Source organism: Spermophilus citellus (assembly GCF_964194105.1).
Source record: "Spermophilus citellus genome assembly, chromosome: 1".
In the NCBI taxonomy this organism is placed as follows: Eukaryota; Metazoa; Chordata; class Mammalia; order Rodentia; family Sciuridae; genus Spermophilus; species Spermophilus citellus.
Window position 1 is genome coordinate 36,086,795 of NC_138182.1, and position 21,268 is coordinate 36,108,062.

The 21,268-nt window shown below is 41.7% G+C and overlaps 1 long non-coding RNA gene across 1 annotated transcript; it reads left to right on the plus strand.

The window, feature by feature from the left end:
• The first annotated feature begins 462 nt into the window (after nt 1–462).
• On the plus strand, nt 463–19,564 carry LOC308639247. The gene is made up of 3 exons (XR_014020026.1): nt 463–960; nt 4,935–5,048; nt 19,434–19,564. It is a non-coding gene; the product is annotated as an uncharacterized lncRNA (long non-coding RNA).
• The last annotated feature ends 1,704 nt before the right edge of the window (nt 19,565–21,268 follow it).

A 21,268-nucleotide genomic window follows, 5' to 3' on the forward strand; every position in this document is an offset into this window, starting at 1 on the left:
CAGTAAATAAGCATGGGTCCCACGCCTGGCGTCATCCCTGCATATCTAAGAAGTGGAGAAATATGGGACATCTAGAATTACGAGCTCCCGCACACATGGGCTGGCTCAGTGGCCTCGGCTGTACAGCTGTCCTCTCCTGACCCGGGCTTAATCTCTCCCTAATGAATTTTCTCTTGATATCGCAAACAGATGGCTCAACCGGAGAGTGAGCACAGTCCCAAATCTGACAGCGTGACTCTGTAGACACAGGAAAATATGGGTTTTGTTTTGGTTTTTGCCTTAAAAGAGAGAGAGAGAGAGAGAGAGAGAGAGAAAGACAGAGTCAGAAGTGTCATGAATACAATAGCGCCTTTGGGCCTCTCCAGGCCTTACCAAAAATAGCCTGGCTTTTCCAGGACCTGGACCTTGCTCTTCGGGTGTTCTTGGTGGCATTTGCAGTATGCTGACTTTCTGCCCATCCTGAGGGACATCTGAGAGCTGTATCTGCATAGTGAGGAGGTGCATGAGTCATATATCTCCCTGACCCCGGGGCTTCCTCCATGCACTGTGCTTTAGGCCACTCACCAGGCCTCAGTTGAAAGTGGGGAGTCCAGAGCCTCTTTCTTGAAAGTTCACCTCCTTTTCCAGGGGAAGAGAATAAAATGCACCCTCCTCTTAGTATAGTTACCATGTAATGATCGGCACACTCAGAGGTGCTTGTTAAAGGCAAGTCTCTGGGCAGAAAGGAAAGTTTGGATTCCATACAAAATGTTCTATGATCCTAAATATCCATCAAGTATTGGGTGGGATGGAGCAGACACGGGCCTTTCCTTATACACAAGACTCACAGACTCCAGGAAGGTGGAGAGAGGCTTCCAAGAAGATCTGTTCCCGTGGCTTTCCAACCTGGCTGCATAGGAGAACCACCTGGGGAGTTTTAAAGACGCTGATCTGGCTCTCCGCCCAGACCCAGAATCACAGGTGTGGGATCCTGGCATGAGTTCTTGGTTTTCTTTTATTTATTTACTTATTTTTTTAGTTCCCATACTATGCAATTTTGATGCTCAGGGGCTCTTGAGTGTAATAATGCTGAAATCTAGTCTCCTCCTCCAGAGTGTCCCAAACTTGAATATGGACATGAATCACTTGATGAGACTCTCATTAAAGTATAGATTATGATTCAAAGGTCAGGGATGGATCTGAGATTCTGCATTGCTTGAAATGGTCCTGAGTAAAGCAAATATTGCTGGTGGTCCTTTGATGGCATCAGGCCCTGACACTAGTCCTATAAATAGATGAGTCGCCTGCCTATTGACCTTTGGTCTTTCTAACATCAAGATTAGAAAGCCAGTGTGGGAGGGCAGTTGTATGGGGATGACCCTTGCTTTTTATCCTGATTTGGGGGCTTAATTGCTGTGTAATCTTTAGCAAATCACTTAGCCTCTCTGATTTCCTTGGGCGTTAAAATAAAAAGGCGTTTAATGTGTTTGATGAGACGTGTGACATTTTCCTGTAAATGGTAAGGCACAATAAAGTATAAAAGCTTATTATCAAATTGTCTTTTGAAGGATACCAATATTAGCTTTTAAAATGTAGGTCATTTATATGCACGATCTCATTTCTGTAGTCCTTGATTTCTGCTAACAGGAGCATGTGTAGGTGGGCATACACACATAACTGAGTTTTACTCCTAAGTCTCTATGTACATGTGTGCAGGTGTGTGATGTGTGTGTGTTCTTGCCCCATTGCCTGGGATGGAGGCACTTTAACCAGGAAGATTCAAGTATGCAGAGCAAATGTTCAGGGGCAGCAGCCAATTTGGTAGCTTCTCTTGCTCCCTTCCACGGCAGGAGCATGCTCCTGGCCAAAACAAGATGGCAGCCTGCCCTGGCCAGTTCCATCTCCATGTTCTCCGTGGTTGTGCTTCCTGGCTGAGGTGGGCACGGGAGCAGTGTCCCCTGTGGAGTCCATCCAGGGAGATTGTCTCCCAGGACCCTAACTCTTCTTGAGGGTTGAGCCCCCAGTTCACATGGCCATGTGTGGCCAATACCAGTCATGCCATCCGCGTACGTTCATTCCCCAAAGAAACGAAACCCTCAACACATTCTTGAACCGCTCTCTGGAAGCTGCTGACGGGGTTGCGCAAACACATTTGGCACACGCTCCAGGGACCAAGCAGTTCTCTGGGTTGAAGCGCAGAAACAAAATGTACTTGTCCTACTTCCGAATTGGTGTCTGAGGACTTGGCTCCCTCTGCCAGGGAACGGCCTCCTCACTGATGTCATCCTCCGTTGGAAGGCAAACATCTTTGGGTTCAGCAGTTCAGGACCAGGAGTGAGGGGAGACGGAGAAGCTTGTGGGAAACACACACACATACACACACACACACACACACACACACACACACACATACACACGGATTCTTCCAGCTGAATTATTTTAAAATGAGAAGTACTGGCACAGTTCGTGGGGAGGGGCCACCCAGCTGCAAGACCCTCAGGCAAGTTTACTAGTGACAAAGCCACCCTCATGAGGTGGGGTTTTACAGGGGCTCCAACTGCTGCCACACGCCTGCAAGAGCACCAGCTCCCAGAGGCCCAGGGCGATATTGGACACCCAAACTTAGGGATGGAATAATTTCCACGTAGCACCCAGTCCTGCCTTTCAAGTCCCTGTGTAATATCTCAGACATCCAGGGACTGCACTCTCTCCGCCAGACTGAAGCTGATCCTGCTGGACTTGAGTACATTTCTCAACTTTAGGTTATCTCGGCACACAAAGTCCTGAGGTTGCTCTGGGTTGCTCAGAGGGTCATTCTGCAGAAGCAGTTTCTTTGATTTGGGAAAAGAAGAAGAAGAAGGAGAAGGAGAAGGAGAAGGAGGAGGAGGAGGAGGAGGAGGAGGAGGAGGAGGAGGAGGAGAAGAAGTTGTTCATCTTTTCCACATCCATATTTTTCACTTATAAAATCTGGAATATTTATGACCAGATCAGACCTCCCTAGTGCCTAAGGTTCCAGATCCCAGACTCCAGGGGGGTATGTAGCCAGAGGAGAAGCCACCATTATGAAAGCAGTTCTTGTGGTCAGGAGGGTCAGATGCCCCTGAGATGACAATGTTATTCATAAAGTCTTTAAAGCAGAGGAAGGTTCCTTTCCTTAAGGACCGATCAACAGTTTGGAGGCTTGTCCTTGGCTGCCCACCAGATTCCCTTTAAAGCATTCTTCAAGTTGCAGTACCTGGGACCTTCACCAAAATATGAATTGGACAGTGAAGGGTGCCCCACTTCGGTATTTATAAAGGACCCTCCAGTGATTCTCATACCAGCTGGGACTGACAAAGTACTCTTCATTCGGAATCACTTTTTCCTAGTGAATATTTTAAGCCCCCAATTCAAGAGTTTTGATTGAGGTCAGACAGGTCACTAGGGACAGCCCAGCTATGTCGGCTGCTGGGCCAGATACACTGACAGATATCACTCCAGGGAAGTAGAAGTATGTGATTTTTATAGATGGACACTCCAGGGGGCGGGGGTCATCTCACAAATAGTAAAGAGGGAGGCTGCTGGAACCAGCCTCTTCTGGCCTGCTTGCTGAAAGAATTAATTAATTAATTAATCAATTAATTAATCTGAATTTTAGTTCTGCTCCCCTATATGAGCCTTGACAAACCACTGAACTTCTCAAAACTTGTTTCTTGGGATATAAGATAGGGGTGGATGGTGTCTGGGGTGAGGAGGGGGTAATAGCAATAACTTCCTCCTGGAATTGTGAGCTTTCAATGAAATAATGTCCATAAAATGTCTAGCACAGTGCTTGGCATGTAAATGCTTGATTATGTGTACTATTGTGACCATCCGTGTCACAGATGTACTGATACAAGCCCTCAGGCTTCATGGTATTAATTTCTGAAGCCAGCAGCATATCACATGTAAGAGGTGGGGTGCGGTTGGCCTACAAAGACACTCAGCCATAAACACACAGGACGAAGACACCACAGTCCAAAAAGACACACCCTTTCTTGACTTCCAAGATGATTTACGGGTTTCAAGTTCAACCACTTTGCTTGGAATGAAGTTCCCAGTCCTTGTTCCATTTTGGGGCTCTTTCAGTCATGCAGTCTCTGTGTTTACCAGGCATGGGAGTAGAAAATGGAAACTTTGACCCTTTATCCCTCCAGAAAAAAAAAAAAAAAGCTGAACACTGTAGGTCATGAGGATTTTCCACCCCAAGAACCCACATCAAATCCCAAGCCGCAGCACAAGAAAAAATAATTAGGACTAGAATATCCCTCTGCGAAACCTCCTCCTGATTTCAGTATCTATATTGTAGACTATTTTAGTCAGCTTTTTCACTGCGGTGACCAAAAGACCCGACAGGAACAATTTCACAGGAGGAAAAGTTGATTAGAGCTCACGGTTTCAGGGGTCTCAGTCCATAGACAGCTGGCTCCATTGCTATAGGCCCCAGGTGTGGCAGAAGAGTGTGGCGGAGGAAAGTGACTCAGGACATGGCCACCAGGAAGCAGAGAGAGAGCTGTGCTCAACAAGAACAAAATATACATCCCAAAGACACACTCCTGATGATCCACCTCCTCCAGTCACACTGACCTGCTGTCAGGTACCACTCTGTTAATCCCTATCAGGGGACGAATGCCCTCATTAGGGTAAAGCTTTCATAACCCAATCCTTCTACCTCCAGACTTTCTTACATTTTCTAACACATGGGCTTTGGGGGACACCTTTTATCTAAACCATAACACTGACTCCATCATTTCTTGTTCACCTTTATTCAAAATTTTACTTTCCATGCATTCCCCGGGAGCCTGTTACACATGCAGAATCTCAGGTCTCGCCCTAGACCTATGGAACTAGAATCTGCATTTTAACAAGATCTCCAGGGAATTCGTGTGCACATTTAAATTGAAAAGTGCTAGGCTGATTGATGTTCTCCTTTCCAGGTTCTGCCTGTTCTCTTGTGCTCTGTGGTATTGCCTGATTAACTCACTGAAGTGCTGCTTCATTCCACTTCCAAGTTCAAGACCTTCAACCTTCTCTATTGACTACCAAACCAGGTGATGCTAATATTTTATATGTGTGCATACAGGGTTTTCAAATAAATAATAGAGCCTTTTTACTTAGCATTTTTATCTAATGTCGCATATAATCTAGCAACAATTTTATGGTGAAATCCCAAATATCACAAAGCCAACCATGTTGTATTAGCATTTTCCAGAGAAACAGAACCATAGGAGATATATAGGCAGAAATAGGATATAGATGTAGACATGCAGATATTTATGGGTAATATAGAGACCAAGAGACACAGAGAGAATGATTTATTATAGGAATTGGCTTACACGGTTAATAGAGGCCATGAAGTCTTGCCATCTGCTATTGTAAGCTAGGGAATCATGAAAGCCAGTAGTGTAATACAACTTGGATCTGAAGAACCTATGAACCAGGAAAATCCAATGGTATAAGTCCAAGTCCAAGTCTCCAGGGACCTGGGGGAGAGGCAAGGTCCCCAGGCAGGCATGAGAAGATGAATGTCCCAGCTCAAACAGGAAGATTCACCTTTCCTCCACCATTTTGTTCTATTTAGACCTTCTTTGGGTTGAATGAGACCCACCTACTTTGAGGAACCCATCTTCTTTACTCAGTCTCCTGATTCAAGTGCTGATCTCTTCCACAAACTTCCCCAAGGACACACCTAGGAAAAAGAAAATGTTTTACCAGCAATGTGGGAATCCCTCAGCCTAGTCAAATGAACATGTATGAGTCACTATTGCAAATATGTCTGCATCCCCACAAGCACCTTATTTAAGCCACCACCATTCCCGTCCTAACTTACCACAACAGTCTCCTATCTGGTCCTCTCCTCTTGTTCTTGTCGCACTACAATTCTCTGCTCACAGAATAAACTGAATTGTTTCCTTTCCCTACTTTAAACCAGCCAGCATTTCTTATTGCTCTTGGAATAAAAAATGAACTTCTTTCTCTGGAGCACATGATCTAATTTGAGCCATCCTGACCACCTTAAGGAACCTGTTCCTTCCTCTTCCTTCTGCTCCCCTTCCACACTGGCCTTTCCACCAATCCTGGAATATGGGATTGCTGTTGCCTCTTCCTGGATCTCTAGTCCCCAGATCTTCATGCTTCTGCTTTATCTCCACCAGTTGTCCATTCTCCCATAAAGCCCACTCTGACCGCCATATCTAAAGTATGGAACCCCAGCTCTCCTACCCCTGGCTCATTATTCTTTACCCACTTGTCAGTTCTTCCCCTTCATAGCAATTATCACTATCTGAAATTATCTTATTTCCTTTGGGCTGGTCTGTGCATGTATTACCAAGCTCTCTGCACCAACATGTCAACTCTTGGGAAACAGAGCCCTGTATGACTAGCTCCCTCAGTAACCTTAGGACCTGGCCACTGGATTAATGTTTCTTGCAAAAATTAATGATAAACATCATTTCATTTATTTTGAACCTCCCTGTAATCCTATGACCACTAGTCCAGACATAACCCCACCACTTTATTGAGGAACCTCCAAGTATTTAATGATTTGCCCAGAGTTAGTCATCTAGTAAATCATAACATTGTAACTTGACTCAGATCTTCTCACTCCAAAATTTATGGCCTTCTCTATGTATCATACTCCCTTTCACGTCAATTATTAAGCCAAATATTTCAGGACATCTATGATCTCTACCCAATTTACTATTTCTCATCTTTCTCTAAAATGATTTTTCAACATATTCCCATATTACAACTAAGCTCTCTGCTTACTTTTCCCTGAACATGCATGCCCCACACTTTCTTGAATCTCTTTTCTTGCTCCTGCTAGACTGGTTACCCACAACATTTCCCTTTCTCTTAATCTCTCATGTATGTTGAAATCATACCTCTCTTGGAAGTTCCATAGAATATAGTCTCCCCTGCACAAAGAGTATAGAACCCAACATACGCTTTCTCCAGCCTAGATTCTTAGAAACTCCAACCCCTCCTTTTAACTTTCCTTGTAATACAACGTGGTAATCCATTTTTATTTGTGGATATGTGGTTCATTTATGGTTATACTCACTTCACCAGCCAGGATGGACTGGTTCCTATTTAAAAGGCAAGGCAGGTAACTGTGTCAGTGGCCACTTTGGAGGACCCACTTTTAATCAGCTGAAAGAGGTGCCAGTTCTTCGGTGCAGTGGCTTATCCTTCTACTTAGAAAACTTAGAATCATCTATTTGGGGGCTTTATCACAAACTCAATGGTTTGTAGAACAAGGATTTAACAGGTTAGGAAAGATAAAAATATTATATCGAAATCACAAAAATAACAAGGCCAAGGCAGTCAGTGTATTGATTCATTAATTCATTCATTCAGCAAGGGTTTACTGAGCACCTACCAAGTGCTAGAGGATATATCCATGAACAAAACAGAATCACTTAGAACTGAGTGACACGAGATGAGAGAGAAAGCGCATGCACAGGATGAGGGAGATTTGAGCAATGGAGTGAAAGAGGTATATGTTCCCCCAAAATAGGCATTTCTCTGGAAGTACCTTAACGTACATCAGAAGGGCCACAGCAAGGGATGGGTCCAATGCTTCCAAACAAAAGCAGGTATACCTACAACCACAAAGAGCCGCTCAAACACACCACACAGTGACACCATAGCTCAGGTCCCGGATGTGCCTACTCAACCATACAGTAAATAAGTATTTTCTAAAATGTAATTTTTTCCAACCAGAGAAAAGATTTTATTGAATGTCATTTAAAATAGATTTTCATTTCGTGTCATTTAATTGACTTAAAAAGCAATGGCCATAAATTCCATTTAATAGGCGGTTCCACTGGGGAGGACTGGTCGGGCAACTGTCAATTAGGTGTTGCATAAAAAGATGCAAATGTCTCATAAAAGTGATGGAAGGTCATATTATTGCATTAACCATGTCACTCTTGCCACGCTGTTACACACCGTAGAATAATAACCGACGCATTTAACAGGTGGAAATAATTCTGAATGTGCTTTTAAACTGTGTGTAAATGCAAACTGTCTTGAATCTGTTCTTAGCACCTTTGTCAGACACTTTCAAATCCTCAAGTGCTGGGGAAAATAATTGATAGGCAAGGTTTCGGATAGAATAGGTGATGGGCTCTACCAAGACACTTTCCAATATGTGATGTTTTAACCGCTGGTGCTTTTTGAAAGCAGGGTTGTCAAATCTATAAAAATACAGACCTGATTTATCCCATCCATAAAGACTTCTAATGGTGACATGCTTCAACCTCTGATTTTCCCCAGCTTCTGAGGTACAGGATTTCAAAATGTCAGCAAAAAGCTCTGGCAGGAGATGCACAAGAAGAATACGAAGCAGATGTGAAAGAGTCAGAGGCAGAGAGAGTGAGGACTGAGAACTGTGGACGGTGCTGGACTGAAATGAAAGGAGAGGGTGGGTTGAGGATGCCCCCAATAACTCAATCAAAATAACAGCCAACCAGAAAAATCAGAATCAGTGCTGATAACTTCACATTTTAAAGTGAATTTAAGAGTCATGAATGAGGGAATTCGCTGGCAAATACAACTTCACTTTGTGCCCCCCAAAATTCGATTGGCTGGAACTCCTCATTGAGATACCATGGACAATCCTGCTAGATTCAAATGAAACAGCTTTGTTGGCAGAGGAAGCAAGGCCCACCACATGTTAAGAAGAAATACAGGGCTGGGGCTCAGTGGTAGAGTGCTTGCCTCACACATGTGAGGCACTGGGTTCCATCCTCAGCACCATGTAAGAAATAAGTGAATAAATAAAGACATTGTGTCCATCTGCAGCTAGAAAATCAATCAATCAATCAGAAGAAGAAATACACCTCTGAGAATATTCTTCATCCTGAGGCAAAGGCATGCAAGGATGTATGTAAAACAAAATGGAGAATAGGGACAGAACATGACAAAAATCCATGCTTTTATGGGATGGGGGAGAGTTAAATAAGCAAAACATAATACCTTGAAAAGGAGAGCGACAAAGAAAAATAAAGCAGGGAGTGAGCTTCAGGGGCACGGGGATGGGGTTGCTGCAGGAGCCTCGGCGAGAGGGCAGCCTCTGGGCAGAGGACAGAGGAGCTGAGGGAGTCGGCCCTGGTAATGTCTGAAGAAAGGGCAGAAAGAACAGCAGGTGCAAAAGCATAACCTGTCAGGCACTCGGGGACACAACAGAAGAGCTGGCGTGGCTGGAACAGGACAGGAAACCTGAGTAGCACAAGAAGCTGAGGTGGGGCAGGACAGATCACGAAGAGCCATTTAGGTTGGGTAAGGACTCCTCTGGTCATGGGAGGGTTCGGAGCAGTGGAAAGGCTGCAGTGTTGAAAGCAGACTGAGGTGACAAGGGTAGAAGCAGGGGGACCAGTGAGGTAGGTAGCTGATGTAAAAAAAATGCAGGGAGGGACGCTGGCGGCAGGGACCAGTGGGGTTGTGATGGATGGGAAGTAGTTGGGTTCTGAATATTTAAGGGAAATCAACAGATTCTACCAATGGATTGGCAATGGGGGCTGAGAGAGAGGGACAAAAAGAAGAAGAATTCAAAATTGTTGACTTGTGCATCGGAAAGAATGGAATTGCTTTTACTGGGCTAGAGAAGATCTTAAGTACATCAGAGTTGGAGACAGAACTAGCCAAAGTTTGATTTTGATTTTTGAAAGTTTGATATGTATAACATACATTCAAGTGAAGAGCTTGTTTAGGTGGTTAGATATAAGAGGCCAGGCTGGAGACACAAACTTAGGAGTTGTGAGCACAACCGTGGTTGGTAAAGCCATGAGACCTTAACCTAGGCAGTGATCTGGATAGAGCAGAGGTCCAAGGTTTCAGCCCGACGTGCTTCAGTGCTTAGCAGAGTGAAGGAAATTCAAAAGGAGTAAGCAGTGAGGTAGGAAGAAGTTAGAGGAATATGGCGACCTCAAAGGCTAGTGAAGAAAATGAACCAAGAAGAACATGAATCCAAAGCATCATTGAAATAGTCAGCAGACTCCAAGGAGAGAATGTGTAGAGAAATTGTTTGCTAAGGGACTCACAGCCTTGTGATCTCCTTGTGTACCCCAAGGGGTCTGAGCTGCAGACTGACGTCCACCGTCCAACATGACTTCCATACTTTCTCCTCTTTCCATAAACATCCAACAACTCCACCACTTCCTCTGGATTCCTCTTTCACAAGAAAATAGAGGCAGTAAGCAGCTTTCCTTATGCCACATATGAAGGGAACCACATCTTCCCCTGCAATCCAATGGTGCCCATGCACTCTGCTGCCCCTTATGTTAATGCGGGTGCACATCTTCATTCCTATCTGAACCCTCTCAAATGGTTGGTGGTAGGGATGGGATGGAGTACTGAGTAAAGAGGGGGAGGAAGAAAATGAATCAAGATGTTAACAGTAGTTGAATCTAGGTGAAGAGTATATAGATGTTCGTTGCAAATTGTTTATTTTTTTCAAAATAAAATTTAGAGGAAATATATGCCAGCTCAATGCTGACCATAAGATGTATTTTTAAATGCCATTCTTTCATCTTTAATGATTACTTACCAAAATGCATAGTTTTTACTAAACATCTACTAATTAATTATTGTAAGGATACCTAACATTTTTAAAAAATCAAACACTTAGAGCATTATAATCAGGACATTTGAATCATTTTTAATTTAACCATATTTTTGTTGCAGTAAAGTATAACAGGGTAAACAATAAAACATTTGGAATTAGAAAATGTGCTACAAAATTTTAGATTATTACTGAAGTAATAATAAAAAATAGTTTCTGCATTTTCAAAGGGGTAATGGCAGATATTAAATCAACATGATATTGATTCCTTCAGAGTCACTCAAAAGAGCTTTGCCATTTAAAAAATATATATAAATGTTTATAATACACTGAAAAGATTTTCACTATTTAAATTTCGGATGAAATTTCAAATAGTAATTTAAAATACTCAAGGGAGAAGAATATCATTTTGAAAAATTATTTTAGGGGATTCTCAAGCAAATGGATTTGAATGCCAAAAGGGTTGGATAGCTCTCTGAGGGAAATGTTTTATGAGTGCGAGGTCACTTGGAACCTTCTTGAATTAGTACCCACGTGCTTAAAGAAAGACTAGTTAGCCTAAGTCACTGTTCTCCATATGGATGTAGGCATAGGGAAAAAGAGAGTGGAATTTAACCATTTGAGGGTTTTTCCAAGCAAATAAAACAAAAGGAGAAAAGAACCGACAGTTCATGGCATATCAGGTGTTTCTAGTGACTGACCATCTGGTGAAAAGGAAGGCGTAAGGAGATGGTGAAGAGGGACATGGAAATGTGGTGAGATCAATGGACTGTAGTATCCGATGAGTTCAAGATGTTACTGAGGACATGGAAAAACAAAGGAAGTGAGTTCTAGACGGGAGGCAGTGTTTTAAGAATGGGACTCTAGAAGTTAAGAATATTGAGACTGTGGCAGGCCAGCTTTGGAAATATGACACCCACTCTCCCCACAGGTGACCTGGGCCTATCGATAATCTCCTATGGAGGGCGGAAAGGACCTTTGGATACTTGGCTATGGCTCAGATGATCAGGCTATTTCTATAGCGTGGATGACTTTAAGGAAGGGAAGAAGACCTCTAATATAGAAATTCTCCATTTCTCTACAGAATTTCTCTACAGAAGAGAAATTCTCCATTTTCAGCTACAAAGATTTAGGGAGCCATGCATTAAGGAATGTGAGTGGCCTCTTGGAGTTGAGAGCAGCTCCGATGGACAGCAAGGAATGAGCTCAGTCCACAATCACAGTTAACTGAAGTCAGCCACAACCACATGAGCTCCCAGTAAAAACTCCCCCTGGTGATACCCAAGCAGAAAATCAAAACATATTCATGCAGATTTCTGACCAACACAACTCTAACAAATGGGCATATTTCCCTTCCAATCCTTTTTGCTACTGTCAAATTCTAGGACATGGCCAAAGGATTGAAGGTTGAGGTTGGGCGATGGACAATATATTGGAGAAACTAAAATGCTAGAGCAATTGGGAGTATCTTCTTCTATTTGAAGTAACTTACGAGAAAGAACTAGTGTAGAAAGAGGACCTGGGAACCAATAGCTAAAATCTGTGAAGAATCAGGAATGATCAAATGGCTGCCACTAGGGGGGATGGGTAAGGGATACACTGGTAACATAAGATACAGAGAGAGGAATGAAGGGGCCAGGAGGAAAGAGAGGAATGGTGTCCAACAGTGATATGGGGCAAGAAGGACACTACCCTACTTTGGGCTCAGTGATAAAAGGATGGTAAGAAAGGAAACAGTCTCCACCTCAGGAAACTAAAGGAAAAAAATGTTTACTCCAATAGAGAATTAAGTTTCAAGTAGAGGGAAAAGATGGAGAGAATTCAAAGAAGGGATAGAGATGTACGAGATCTTTGAAAATAACTGACCCAGAACTCTGTAGGACACTGTAGAAGAATATAGGGGACAGATAGGGATCAGAAAAGTGCATTAGGGACCGTTAAGTGTTAAGAATCAAGAAATGAGAAATGACCTGGGAATTCTAGGGGTCCAGTGGTGACTAATACAAGAAATGAAGATAAAAAGCATACCTGGAGGATGGATCTCAGGATAGATAATGCTGCTCGGGTTTTGAGAGTAAAAGAGAATCTTTGTCTTACCGAAGAACAAGAGGACTGTATTCCTGCTCACACAGTAGGAAGCTGGGAGGGAAGAAGAGCACCCAGCCCAGGGGGGATCGCTCTTTACTCCAGGTTTCAAGGTAGAGGTGAGGTTCCATGGACACACGCCTGAGGCCCTGTAAACTCACAAGAGGTAGGCTGCAGATCTGGTTTTGAGCTTTCTTGAGCCAAATCAAACAGGAAAATATGAATTTAAGTCACTCACAGAGTCCATAAGATAATAAATGAGAAAGCCCACCAGAGGACTTTATCCTAAGAACTAAAAGAAAGTTCTCCCTAGGTCTTGTAAGAGAATAAGGAGTGATGAAACCAACTCTGTTGTCAGCAATGTATTATAGTAAACACAGCAGTGAATTCCACATGTCTGTTTTTTGGTTTGGGTTTGGGTTTGGGTTTTTTTTTTTATTAAAGTCTTCAGTGTAGAATTTTTTTATATATTTTTTTAATTTTTATTGTTGGTTGTTCAAAACATTACATAGTTCTTGACATATCATATTTCACACTTTGATTCAAGAGGGTTATGAACTCCCATTTTTACCCCGTATACAGATTGCAGCATCACATCCGTTACACATCCACTGATTTACATATTGCCATACTAGTGTCTGTTGTATTCTGCTGCCTTTCCTATCCTGTACTATCCCCCTTCCCTCCCCTCCCCTCCCCTCTTCTCTCTCTACCCCCTCTACTGTAATTCATTTCTCCCCCTTGTTTTTTTCCCCTTTCCCCTCACTTCCTCTTGTATGTAATTTTGTATAACCCTGAGGGTCTCCTTCCGTTTCCATGCAATTTCCCTTCTCTCTCTCTTCCAGAACTTTAAGTCTTTAGTTTAAACCAAGGAGAGATCCCAGCCTATTGAATAAAAGGGGTCACATGTCCTCTCTGCAGTCATTCCTACATATTGCCTTTCTTATTTATACTTTTCCTTAAGTATTGGGCAGCAATGAGTTTGAGGTTATATTAAACAACAAATCCCTGTAAAGGAGCTCTGCTCTGTTGAAAGTTGGGGCATGATCATTGTTTACCAAAAACATATACCTCATTTCCAAATGGGAGTGAGCCAAGGAAGATTTTGGTTTTCTTTCAGTGTAGATCTGTCCTTACATACAAATAAATGGATGATTGAAGACTTATACTAAAGAGCATGAACATAATAATTTTAACTTAAGTGTTTTCAACATGTTACCAGAAATAATAATAATAAGGAGGAGGAGGAGGAGAAGAAGAGGAAGAAGAACCCATTTAACTTTGAGTGATAGAACTGTCTGGTAAAACTTCCATAAAAATTGGTTGCACCAGGTATCGTGGTGTATACCTGTTATCCCAGCAGCTCAAGAGGCTGAGGCAGGAAGACCATGAATCCACAGCCAACCTCAGCCACTTGGTGAGGCCCTAAGCAATTTAGCAAGACTCTGCCTCTAAATAAAATATTTTTAAAAGGGCTAGGGATGTGGCTCAGTGGTTAAGTGCCCCTAGATTCAATCCCTGGTACTAAAAAGTTTGCAAAATGTGATGTGAACAGAGTCAGAGGTGTTCTTTTTGTTGTATAAGGTTATTATTTGACAAAAGCTATTGAGAAACAGCTATAAAAATGATAATTGGCTTTATAATTGTCAATATGAAGCCATTCTTTGGGAAATGATAGATGGCAAGGCCAGTTGCCATTGTCTACAGTAATTTACAAAAATGGAGACTGTGGGATTGTGTCATAGAGAATACAGCCATTCCTACTGCACATCACCAAATGGCTCTAGGGAATTATGTGGCAATAGAAGAGACACTCCAAAAGTCTGGGTATCTGCCAAAAGGGGCATTCTGCTAAGAAGAGATTAGACATGTTTCCAGAGCTGCCCTGCTGACAATTTCAACTTGAAGCCAATAAAAGAAGCAACCAAAAAGGACAGGTTCTCTGAACCTAATTGAGACACACCAAGAGGTTTTCAATGATGCATTGAAAATACTGTGTATGCAGGACCAGTAAAACTCCACACCACGTCCAACCACAAGAATGGGATCCTAATTAGAACAAGTTGTACTCCATGTATGTGTATGATCTGTCAAAATACACTCTGTGGTCATGTAGATCTAAAAAGAACAAATTTTAAAAAGAAGAAAATGCTGTATATGTTAAGGAGAAGCAAACGTGTCATATTAGAATTGCTGATAAGCAGGAAGGCAAGACTGGTCTCAGGCAAGCACGGGCTTTCCACCTGTGACACTTTGCTCAAATAGTTTAATGGCCTGAGATTCTATAAACAGTTGAGAAAGACAGGCAGGGGAATTGAGGGTAATGACAAGTGCCTTGTACCTACTATATTCACATGTTTTATATACATGATTTTGCTTCCTGTTCACAACAGGCCTGTGAGAGGGGACATTTTCTGAAGATGATGGAGATGTCACATAACTCATTAACAGTCATAAAGACAACAAACAAAGGATAGCACCAGGGTTGGGCTGTCCAGTTCCACCACTGACCCTCTACCATGCTCTCTCAGAAAGGCCCCTGTAGTTTATACTGTGGAAAAACACCTAATAATGAAGTTTCGGTGGTGCTCTCTTAAGAAATTAGTGTATTTATACAAGGAACTGACCAAAAAGTTGAAAAGTATTAAGAGCTGCTCTAAAGAAGGGAGGGAGAACACATAATCAAGACAAGGAGGGACAGGATCTGGAGGTTGGCGCAAGCTCCTCATTAGCTAGGCTAGCTGAGGATGCATAGGAAAACTGGGGGAAAACTTGCTTCGCCCCTTAGAATATGACAAACATGGAAATAAGTCTTCTCAAGGCCAGCAAGAGAATGACAGAGAGAAAGCGAAATTCCTCCGCGCAAGTTTGCACCCATCTTTTCCATCCCTAGAGAGATCCAGGGATTTTTTTTCTGCTAAATGCTTTTAGCATTATGAAAGTCCTTCTTCTGTCTGCACACCAGACAGATACAATTTGCTTTCTTACAACATTTGCCCTTTTAACAACTCCTGTTTAAGCTGCCTTACTGGTTCCCTGTCTGCTTCAATTACTCCTACTTAGGGAGAGACTGGCGTAACCATGTGTGTGAGTCTGTGCATGCATGTGTGCCATGGAAATGCCCGTTTTTATAAATTACTACTAAAATGGGAGGAACACAGATGAAAATTATTACTAGTCTCTTAGGAACAGAAGTGACAGGTTTTTTTTCCTGATACTAGGAGAGAAGTTGAGGGTTTGGCTTTTATCTCCACCTGTTGTCTGCCTGCAAAGCCCACTGCTTGGTATTATTGCTGTAATTTTGTTTTATTTTGATTCCTCTGAGAGACTCAAAGGATCATAGAAAGGTTCATTATAATTCAGCAATTAGTGTGTCTGCTGCTTTCCTCTCCTCCCGACCAAAAATGCAAGGTCATTTTGTCCCATGAAAGTCATTTTCTGCTGAAATCTTACACATTAATTTGCTGGCATTAAAATCCAGAGGCAAGAAAGAGCAAAATGTCAAAATTTCCAGCAGGTTTTGTGCCTGGAACAGTAGGAAAAAGTGAGTGAAAGACACCTCCCAGGCAACTGCCCTTCTTTGATCCAAAAAAAGAGTGTTCCTTCCGTTTTTATGTGTGAAAAAAAAAAGGAATAGTTGAAAGGCACCAGCTTCTGAAAGACATTTCACTGGAAATTAATCTTTCTGAAATGCCAAGTTCACCTTGTCACTCTCCAGTTCTCGAATCTTCCCTATAGGATGATGTTTGCATCTTCAGCCTGGCTTTCAAGGTTCTCTCCTCAGTTGCTCATTCTGCCCCTGAAGGTGATTTCTCTTCCTCACCTACAGGGCCTGCCTACCTACTCAAATTGTTTTATACCAAGAAAGTTCTCATTTCCACCCTCAATACCACTTCCTAGGCTAAATCAGGGTCAGCTTCATGGTTCTGTAGGGGGATGTTTGCACAGGGCTCTCTGCCTCTAGAAGAGCCTAGCACTCAGAGTTTGACAAGTGGTTGCCATCTTGAAATTCTTAATAAATATGCCTTTGAACCTGTGATTGTCCCTCCATGGGTCCTGGAGGACAGACAGAGGCTAGGATCCACAGCTACTAACAGCCCCACTTCCCTGAGATGGGTTTCTGGTCCCATTTACTAGGGACCATAGTATGATCAGCCTTGAACCTTGATCAGAGTATGTAAAACTTCTGGAATGGAGAATGTATTCCTCAAGAGTCACCCACTGCTTTGTATCAGATAGTGGACTTATGTGAAACGGAGATTAATTTCCCTGACCTGGCTGATATCCTGCATTTTCACTTTACACTGGACCTGGCTGATATCCTGCATTTCATTTTACACTGTATTATTGTGGTCTGAATGTCTGTGACCCTCTAATATTCCCACGTTGAAATCTAGTACTCAATACGCTAGTAGTAAGCGGTAGGGCTTTTGGGAGAAGAGTAGGTCATAAAGGTGGAGGCTTCATAAAAGAGATCAGTTCTCTTACAAAGAGACCCAAGGAAGTTCATTTCCCCTCTTTTGCCAAGTAAGAACACATAGAAGGCACCATCTTTGAAGTATAGAGCAGCCCTCACCAGACACTGAATTTGCTGGCACCTTGATGGTGGACTTCCTGGCCTCCAGAACTGTGAGCAATAAGTTTTGTTATATCAGACCAAGTGAACTGAAACATGTAGCCTAGCAGGTCTAGAATAATAGGTTACCTGTACTTCATTTTTCATCAGGTTCATCACGATAATTTTAGTTCCTTATTCAAACTGTTGAGATTATTTGGAATTATAATAGTAACATCATGAATGCTACACATATGGGCTTTTTAAACATTTCCTTAAATTAGTGATATAAAAAGTAACAGAACTAAAGGTGGAGTTTTGTAACACCCATTAGAAGCCTCCTGTTCAGTTCACTCACTTATGCATTATTCTTGTTATTAGCTCATTGATCTGACAATCTGAATATATTATCTATTCATCTGACATCTATTCCTCTTGTCCTCAAGGAAAACTATTGTGAAGTGCCATTTCTTTCTTCCTTTCTCTGCCACCCCCAGCCCTCCACAAACGAGACTCACCTACACCTCCCAGCCCCAAAGTTTTCCTCTACCTCAGTCTATCAGACCAATGATGACTTGAATTCTCTTTCAAAGATAAATTACTCAAAGGACACTTATTTTAAAAGATAACACAAGCTTATTTAAAAAAAAAGAATGAGGGCTGGGGTTGTGGCTCAGTGGTAGAGTGCTCGCCTAGCATGCTTGAGGTACTGAGTTTGATCCTCAGCACCACATAAATGTAAAATAAAGATATTGTGTCCACTTAAAACTAAAAAATAAATTTAAAAAAAAAGAATGAAATTGTGGCATTTCCCAGCAAATGGATAGAAATGGAGAACATCATGTTAAATTAAAGAAATCAAACTCAGAAACTCAAAGGTCAAATGTTTTGTCTCATATGTGGACGTTAGACTAAAATAAAGAAAGAGGGGAAGGGAGAGGAAGATAACATAAAGGACCAATCCAGTACAAATTAATAGATGAGCAAAAGTAAGTCTAGTAGAGAAAGAAGAAAGGGAGAGGGGAGGGAGGACAGGAGAGAAAAGGGGGATCATGAACCAAAATGGATTTCCATGCATTATGAATTTGTTGGGATGAACCCAACTATTATGTGTAAGTATAAAGTATAATTAAAAAAGGAAAAGAAATAAAAGATAATATAGGCTTTATTCAAACTATTGCAATAGGGGAGAGAGACTCCAGCATAAACTCAACTCTGCTGAAACAGAAGGCAAGAGGCATTTTAAATGCTAGGGTGTACTGAAGGGAAAGTCCTGGAGGATGCTTGAGAGAGACTGGCCAGTGTGGTTGGGCCATCTGTGTTTGTAACTGGGCCTTCCTGGCCTATCCTTGATGATACACTGGAAATGTTATCTTCTAGGCCCTGGAGAAAGACATAATATATTTATAGAAGATACATATGAAAGGAACAGAGAGAAAAAAGGTTATAATTCAAATTTTCTAAGGTAAAAATTTAGGTCAGAGGCCTATAGTCAGGTTCTGGTAGGAACAAACTAAATTATTTTGGCAGCATTGAGCTTTCTTGGGAAGGTATTTGAGAGAGTTGGATTCTCAGGCTAGGGATGTGGCCTTGAGCTAACAGAAGTCATGTCAGGGTTTGATCAAGTATCCTAGTTAGTGAGAGGGAATGTTGGGTGTCATTCATTCCAAGAATTTCACTGTTCTCTTTATGCCATTCAACTGCTCACAAATTCCCTCCCTCATTCATCCAGACAAGGATGCGACACCCCATTGGCCTCCCTGAGTTCCAGCTCCTTTGACCCCATCATGGAGTAACTCTGTGGTTTCCAGGAGCCCAAGCTGGAATCCTTTCCATGAAGTTTTTGGGAGCAAGGACCTGTGTCATTCTTTCTCATTCACTGATGCCTTGCTCTTGGCTACTCACCTAGAATCAACAGCAGGGTGAGCAGTAGAAACCTACACAGAGACACCACTTGCCTGTTATATCCCTTAGTCCCTACCAGAACCTTCTCTATCAGTGTTGTCCACTCCCAAGGATTTCCCTGCCTAGAACAGTGGATCTGGGGCTACGTCCACATTTCCATGAAAATCTTACCTTATGCTGAGCACTTTACCCACATCACATCCTATCTCCCACCACAAGAGAAAAAGGCTCACTGATGGTTTTGGGTAATGTGAATGATATGAGGAGTTAATAACTGCCTTTTCTTTCTTTCTTTCTTTTTTTTTTCTAATCTTCTGCACCAAGGATAATGAGACTTGAACTTGAAGAAGCTGAAGCCCCAGAGAGATGGAGAGATATTCAGAGAACATTTGGTGGCTTAAAATGAGAAGTGTTGGGCCCCCCAAATTACCACCAAAACCATCATAGAAATAATAGAGAGCCACATTAGTGGTCTTCACAGAACCCTGGAGAACGGAGGTAATGCCCCAAACAAACCATTTCCTAATGATCATAAAAGGGAGAATTAGTTGTTCGTAGCTGTGTAGAGAACTGCCAATCCATATGCTTCCTGTTGATTTCCTGATATCCCAAACTGATATTGAGCAAACCTTGTTGAGTGTTTTAGGAGAAAAAGTCACTCTTTCCACTTTCTTGCTTGTTAAACTAATAGGTGAAAAAAAAAAGCTGAGAGAGAATATGAATTCAGTTGCATTCTAAAGCATCAAAAAGAAACCAATATGAATCAAATTGATTAACAATAAATTTTTGTTTGGGGGTTGAAATAACCACTTACAAAAGCATTAGAGGAAGAAGACCCGTCTTGACAGGAAGTTATATTTAAAAATCTGAGATTAGTTTCAACTCACTGCCTTCTTAGCCAATTTAAAGCAACAAGTAAGGCAGCCACCAAGTTAGCTAGCACAACTCTATGCCACATTAATTAAAGTTGATGAAAATACAACAGATTTCCAATACACTCAACAAGACTACATCTGGAGTCTTAGGATGCGGGATTGTCCAGTATGATATTCATTAAAAAGGATGCTATAGTTTGGATCCTGAATGTCCCTACAAGGCTTACTGGCAATCTGTGGCAACCCCAACATGCTACAATAGTATTCCAGTGCATAACTTCACGTGAACACGTTTTCATTTCTATTGCATGAATACCCGTGTCTTGGATTGTTAAGGTGGGTGGTATTTAATTTTACAAGGAATGGCAAACCTGTTCAGTAAATTTTGCTATCTAAAATGATAGCAATCTACAAGACTTACAGTTGCACCATATCCTACCACTAGTTGGTATTATCAGTCATTTAAATTTCTTATTATAGTTTTTATTTGCATTTCTCTGATAACTATTAATGAGCATAGTTCCAGGTACCTGCTGGCCATTGGTATAACTACTTTATGAAGCATCACCTCAACTATATTTGGGTAGAGTATAGATATATGGCATATATTTTCTCCCACTCTGTGGCTTGCTTTCCATGATGGTAATTTTTTTAAACAGAAGTTTTTATTTTGATAAAGTTCATTTTATCAAATTTTTATCTTATGGCTTTGTATTTTGTGTACTATCTAAGGAATCTTTGCCTACTCAAGGTCACAATGATCCTATCCCATTTTCTTCTCCAGACGCTTTATGATTTCAGCTTTTACATTTATTTCCATGATTCATTTTGACTTAATTCTTTGTGTGTCATATTAGGTAAGTGTCGGAATTCATCCTTTTCCCTATAATAACTAGCACCTGAACTAACTTGGCATCTTCGTCCAAAATTATTTGGCCACATATAGGCAGGTCCATTTTAGGATTCCATATTCATTCCATTGATCTATATATGTCTTCTTATAACAATGCTACACTATCTTGAACACTTCAACTTAATAGTAAATCAAAGAATCAGATTGTAATTCCTCCGGTTTTAACCTTCTACAAAATTGTGTTGTATTTGCTTGTTATGAGTTTGTCTTTGAATAGGTAATATATGCATACAAAGAGATTTTCAATGAGAAATAAGCCTTCCTGCCACCCTTGTTCCTCATCTCCCAATTCTCCTCCCAAGAAGAAGCCACTTTTAGAAGTTTCTCATTGTTTTCTTCTTCAGAGATTACAACTGAATTTTACAAAATTG